This window comes from Acomys russatus, chromosome 22, assembly GCF_903995435.1.
Source record: "Acomys russatus chromosome 22, mAcoRus1.1, whole genome shotgun sequence".
Taxonomy (NCBI): Eukaryota; Metazoa; Chordata; class Mammalia; order Rodentia; family Muridae; genus Acomys; species Acomys russatus.
The window spans coordinates 5601560-5608554 of NC_067158.1; positions in this window are offsets into that span (position 1 = coordinate 5601560).

Below are 6995 nucleotides of genomic sequence, written 5' to 3' on the forward strand. Positions count from 1 at the left end.
CAGATGAAGGCCCTTCCCAGTGGAAGGGAAGGGAAGCACAGACCCAGGAGGAACAAAGCATCCCTTAGGCTGCAAGGAAGGAGTGATCGTTTGGACTTGGACCATAAAGAAAATGGCTAATGCTTAATAAAATTTCTTGAGGTGGACGGAAATAAGAGCTACAGGGGGATGGTTTGTCAGAGATGGAGAAGGCAGAGATGCCAACACTTGTGATAAAAAGCTCATGGTGAAAGGAAAGGAGATAAGATCAGAGCTGTTGGGAGAAGGAAGGCTATACAGAAGAAGAGGAAACTAAACCAAGTCATGAGACAAAAGAAGCTAACTTGGTGAAGTCAAGGAATGAATAGAAAATATCGAGACCCACTACAAGCCAAAGCCTACCTTTGGCAGGACGAAGGCAACTTCTAAACAGACAGGAGAAATGAGAGCCAAATATAAGATAAGAGTCACCTAGAGCGAAATGAAAAAGATGGGAAGGGTTCTAAGTTCAAAAGAGGAAAACTGATTCTACAGAGGGAGAGGTGTGGATGAGGAAAAGATACACCAACAACTAGGGAAGAGTGAATAAACAGAGAAGAAGAAGAAGAAGAAGAAGAAGAAGAAGAAGAAGAAGAAGAAGAAGAAGAAGAAGAAGAAGAAGAAGAAGAAGAAGAAGAAGAAGAAGAAGAAGAAGAAGAAGAAGAAGAAGAAGAAGAAAGTCCACTGATGGGGGAACCAGCTCTCTCACCTGTGGATAAACAGAAGCCTTGCTCGCCTCCTCAAGGGACAGGAAGAGATAAGAAAACAGAGGAGAGGTGAGAAGATGCTCAGAACTGTGGGAACTGGAGGAGCTGTGCACAATCTTGTAGGAAAGGCCTTAGCTACCTAGTTAGCCAGTAAAAAGATAAAACTTGATAAACCCTGATAAAGGTACAGGACTGGATAAAGACAAGGCTAGCTGCCTCCTGACTGACAAGTGGTGTTTGCCACCCTGAGTTCAAGAAAGAAGTGTGTGGTGTTAAAAGGGACAGATTTTGTTTTCCTTCCCATTGGCTGCCTGCATGGGACCCAGGAAAAGCTAAGACAGCAGCCCAGTGAAGTGACTGCTGTGAGCAACAGTGGCTTTGTAAGCCACAAGCTGTCAGGGACACGGCCTTTTGGATGGTGGATGTATTTACTTTTGATTTGTCCAAATGGGTCTGTGGAAGGCTGTAATAAAAACAGATGAAGCCATGTCACCAGAGAGTTAGGATAAAGGTCAGAGGGGGCTTGGAAAAAAGAGGGTAGATCCCTTTGTACCAAGTGGCTTTCAGGAAAACTAGCCAGAGAACCAAGGAGTAGGACCAAGTACTAACAGGGCAGCCAGTGGGTGTGTTTCCTAGGAGGCACATTTCACTGTGCCTCTGGGCAGGGCAAGCCAGGGGAATTTTTTTTCATTTGCTCATCCACACAAAGCAGGTGTACCACATCCAGTGGGAGAACACAGTAGAGTCTCGTGCCTAATGGGCAAATGCTACTGAGGTGATAGTTCCTGTTCCTTATGCTTCCAGCTTAGGTGAGAGCACTGCTGGGGCCTGGGCTGTGAACAGCCACATTACGTCCAAAGGCTCTGCCTCCAAAAAATCACAAGGAGCTCTTGACTGCCAAGGTGAGTGGAAACTGAAGCCGAGGCAGTCTGGGCATCGGAACCTTGGACTCTGCTGGGTCTCACAACTTCTTCTACACAGAACCTCTTTACAGAGAGGATAATCACCCCGAGAGTGGCTCCCAAGTCTGCTCAAAAAAACTAGCATCTGAGAAGGCCTTGCTCTGAGAGGATCCTACCGGAGCAACCTCCGCAGCGGCCACACACAGGGCAGGTATAATGACCACACGGAAAGTACAGAGCGTTGCCCGTCCAATCCCAACGGTTGTCTCAGCCTCACTTTGTGATCCCACACAAGGCAGCAGCCTTTGATATAGGATGGGTTGCTGCTTTGAAAAGTGTAGAAAGCGCCTTTTTTTTTTTCCTTCTCACACTCCACAGTCCTGTCAGGGTCCACCTACCACAATGGAAGCTGACCAAAGCCGACATGCTTACTTACAAGCATGCAGAACTGGCAGTCAAGGGAGGGTGCGTGGGTCAGACACTTTCTGTGGCACAGACAGGCTGGCCCTCATTAGCTGTGGCTGCACTTTGAAACATTTCAGATGATCGTTAGTCTGATGGTATTGACGTGGGGATCTTGACGAGAGGCCATATTTATTAATATGTATATTATTTATTAATAGCTTTTTATTTAGTTATTTTATTAATGGTTATTAGTGATTATTTTATTGACATATTTTCATTTAATACATATTTCTTAATACGTATGTTTATTAATGCTAAGAAAGGAAAATGCAGAATAACTAACTAACTAGGAGAATTCCTAGAGTGCTAACACCAGAGAAGACTAAATTATAAAGAAGTCAGAAGACATAGCCCCAGACAGGTTAGCTGGATTCCTATTGGGTTAGGGTTAGAGTAAGCGTTAAGACATGGCATCTCCTGTTAATGCAAGAGCCCAGGCACCCTGGCATAGAGAACTTTGGGCTGGTGCACAATTTCCCTGATTATACCTTCTTCTGCAAGTGCAGAATGAGTCACCGGGGACTGGTCAGACGGCTGTTCCCCTGGGCCAGTCACAGCAGCACTCAGACCAGGGCCTGCCAGCTGCCAAGGTCAGTGCTAGGAAGATGAGAGCTTACACTCTTCCCATCAGGGGGCTAGCTCTCAAACTGTGTGTCGCTTGGGTTTTCCCATTTCTCTGATGCTGAGAAATTGCTAATTCTCACAAGAAAATGAGAATGGAGGGGAATTATAGCCTTGGGTTATGGAAGTCAACCTTCCAAGCTCTTCTTTTCCACTAAGGAAGTGCCTCCTGTCCCTAGTCTTTTGGATAACTGGGCAGTAACTCTTGCTGCATTTATCACACTAAGGTTTTCTCCTAACGCTCCTGCCCCTCTGAACCTAATATTTTCCTTTCCACCTCTATGTCTCTCCAGCATCTGTCTTTTCCACCCAGGTTGTGACGAGGCTTGCCTTTCTTCTCTTCTCTGCCTGATCTATAAGGGTTCAGTATGGAGGGGTGGAAGCTGGTCCCCAGTCTTAGGGTGCTTCCACTCACCCTCATCAGAAGTTCCTGGTGTCAGCACTGACCTAGTAATTGTCCTGCCTTATGGCTTCTGTAACTTCTCTTCTGCTGTCTCTACCATACAGTAAACTCTAATGAGAGCTCACATCCCTTCACCCAACTCCATCTATCACTAGGCTATAGTGGGGAGAAAAATAGCCTCCTAAAGAAGTTCTAGGCAGTCACGAAGGTCTACACAGCTTAGCCAACTTACAGATGCACATGGTGCTTACAGAACTGGGAACCCATTGAGCAGAGGAAGAAAGCCTAAGTCTGTATTCAACACGTCATCATCTCAAACCACAAGAAAGAGAAAAAGAACCCAAGCTAAAAATAACTTCCTAGAGACTATGTTATATCCGAGGACTTGTGTCAGCACTTTTAGTCTGTGACTGGGATTGTTAAGTGCATACACACATGTGTATGTGTATTTGTGTATTTGACATGTTCACAGTTATAATGGCATAGAAGGAAATGAAACATTTTATGGGCTATTTCTGGTCAACTATCTTGTGTTATCAGGAGTGACAGTACGTGCTTACTATGGCTACTCTCTAGTTATCTCCCACATCGAAATTCTGAAGAGTCTAACAAATTCACCATGAAGACACAAGAAATATGCACATTCATCTGTTTTTTCTTTGTTCTCTCCTTGCCTCCTTCCCTTGTTCACAGCCAATGGATCTCAGTTCGGAACACCACCAGGAAATGGAAAGGTGATGCTTGCTGTTGGGACTTATGTTGTAAGTCTCGTGTGGGGGGTTCTGTGTTTTATGCATGAAGAAGAAGCCATCCAGACTGATGACCTACCTTTCCTGGGACTTCCTGTGGAGTTGGTGCTCTTACTTTTAGACTCTGTGGTTCTAAGGATTTCTTAAGCGTTCACTAACCCCCTCGTCTAGGGGCCACGTGAATATAAAGAGAAGATATGGTGTCAGAACGCAGGCTGGGTAGGGTTGGCTTTCAGAAGAAACACTAGCAGATGGGTGGGTGCCCAGGGACTCTGAAAGGGAGCCAGGAAAGTTAAATTTGAAGTTGAGAAAGAATAATTACTGAAAAGTCTTTTACAAAATATCACCTTGTAAACTCACGTACTTTTATTCTTCCTTGTGGGTTCTCTTGTGGTAAAAAGAAAAAAAAAAAAAAAACCAACTTCTTGGAACATTCTTTAAGGCTTTTTTTTTCTTTTTTCTTCCAGAGGAATTACTAAGGACAAGACCACAACCCAGTGGTCTTCCCTGGTCTTCATCTTCCCTGGTCAAGGAAGAACAGAATCTTGGCAAATAGAGTGAAGGGGCTGGGGCGGGGGGCAGCTTTTGGGGCAGGACACTGGTCTCATGGACCACTTCTGTGGCCAAACCAGCTCAAGAAGCAAAGGTTCCTAGTGGAAAGTGACGGACTGGGAGAACCAGAGCAGGAGCACGCGTCTACTTCCACCTACAGCACTGTAAGATAATTTACACTATGCCCTTGAAAGTTGGCTTCCTGGACTGCAATATAGACCCAATTACCATAGTTCACTAATTACTATAGAAAATTATTTGTGTCTACAAAGTACCCATTAGAAATTTCAGTGACTCAACTGCCACTTCCTGTTGAGATTCCTTCTGCCTTGTCCTGACTGCCCATCAGATGGCGAGGGTGTGTTTGGGGGGTGCAGGGGAGAGGGAATACTCAAGTGTGCATGTGTGCATGCAGGCTGGCGCTTCCAATTTGCCCTGCAGCTCTCAGGAAACACTCTCTCCATCCATACAAAAGGATGAATGTTGTTGTGTATTCAAATGGTCGGTTGCCTGTTAGACGGAAGGCCCAATTTCTTGTAAAGATCCTCTAGCTGCTGACGCTGGAAATCTCCAGAGGATTGCCACACATCTAAGCTGTTCCTGGTGCTTCAGTGTTTCTGGCTACCCTGATGAGCCCAGTATTTCTCTCGGGGCAGCCACACGCTAGCGAAGAGACATGGGACATCACACTGTGACCACACTGTGTAATGTTCTGTTTAGAGGATCTCCAATAGGTGGCATTTCTTTGTGGCCTTCGTGTTCTCAAGACGAAGTTGGATTAGGAGCAGGTTTCAAAGGCCGTCGTCGTTCTCAGAATACAGTCACTCGGGCAGCGGCGACATCTGTGCTATCGCCTCAATGCTGTTTTCACTCCTATGGATGCTGCCACCCAAATGGCTCCGGATTTGCTCATTTTCTCACACTAACTGGCCAGGCTGGCCCAACTACTTCTAAAGCCAGGGTTTAGAAAGTGGAAAGCCATGTGCTACCACAGGCAACTACCAAAGTAGCAACTTGGATTTATATAAAACAAATATGACTTAAACACAGCCAGCAGTCGCGTTTGTTCCTGGAATCAAATTACTCTGGCATACCTCAGGACTTGTTATGACAGGGCAGGTCAGCCTGTCATGACACTACAGGTAAAACTGAGGGCTCTTGTAGAAGGGAAGCAAAGCTGTCGGGAGGGTGAAGGCGCTCCCACATTAACTGTTGCATTTCCCATTGTTGTTCTTGCTGGGTAACTGAGTATCTGTGCTGCTGTCAGAGCTGCTCAGCAAGCCTGGTGCTTTCATTAGCCTTGTGCCTGTGCAGCCCTCACAAGCCCGGAAACACCCAATTCTCAATGTCAATCAGTATCCAAGATCTAACAGTGCCTCCACCACAGTGAGCTCACCGCATACTCCCATAGCCTCCACAGAGCCGGAGAGCTCAGGGCCAGAAGAGGCTCCACAGAAATGTGTGCAGTGCAGGCCACAGAAACGAAGAGATGCTTGTCCGATTCTGTCACTTGGAGTCTTAAGTTGAATATAATTTTTTTATTCTTCCGTATCAAGTTTCTCATAGTCAATTCTCATGATCGTTTTTGTAAGTTTTTGTTATCTGCCTGGCACAGGTTCAGGACTTTGTTGCCAACTGGATAAATATAATTTGTCCATGAAATATTATTTATACCTACCAACTAAAAGTTTATAGGTAATCTCGGGGTATAAACAGTCCTACTTCTCTTTCTTTTTTAAAAAATTTATTTATTAAATGTATATGGATACTTTTTCTACATTACATCTACACACCAGAAAACTGCATCAGACAGATGTGAGCTGCCATGTGGGCTCTGGGAATTGAACTCAGGAACTTCGGAAGAGAAGTCAGTGCTCTTAACCACTGAGCCATCTCTCCAGACCCAAAAGTCCTATTCTCTTTCCCTTCCTCCCTTCTCTCTCTTTCTATTTTGTATCTATCTGCCCAGATATCTAGAAAGAAATCTACACAACCCAGGCCTTGAAGTACTGCCCATTCATGTTCTGCAGGAGCAAGAAATTGAATGTTCTCTACGGCAAGCAGATTGCCTGAGGGCAAAGCAGGTTCTGTGTAATTGCCATTTCCACCAAGGTGTATGATGCCACGTGAATCCTAGTGGGGCACTGGCTGCTACCACCTCTTCCTTACACTGAGCATTGAAGTGGGGTTTGAACCTTTCCTTTGGGAGAGGTGAATGTGAGGGTAAGTAGGCACAATATACAGGAATAATCTGTTAGGGCAGATTTTCAAAGGATCAAAAGTAAGAAAACTTTGTGAGTGGGGGGAGGGGCGGGGCTGATGAAAACAAGAAGCAGTGTGCGTCCCAGGGAGCTTGCAGGGGAGGGGGCTTTCTTCAGTCGCTTGCAACCATAGGGAGAGAAAGAAAAAACATCAAGACTTAAGATGAAAGTAAGGACATTTTTCTGTAGACATCAGACTAAAAACCCAAGGCAGTTAAATAAACTCTGATTTGCTTCCTGTCGCCTCACCATCACATGCACATTTTCTGAGACCTGCTACCATCCTAGAACTCATGTATGGTTCCTGGACTGAGTTC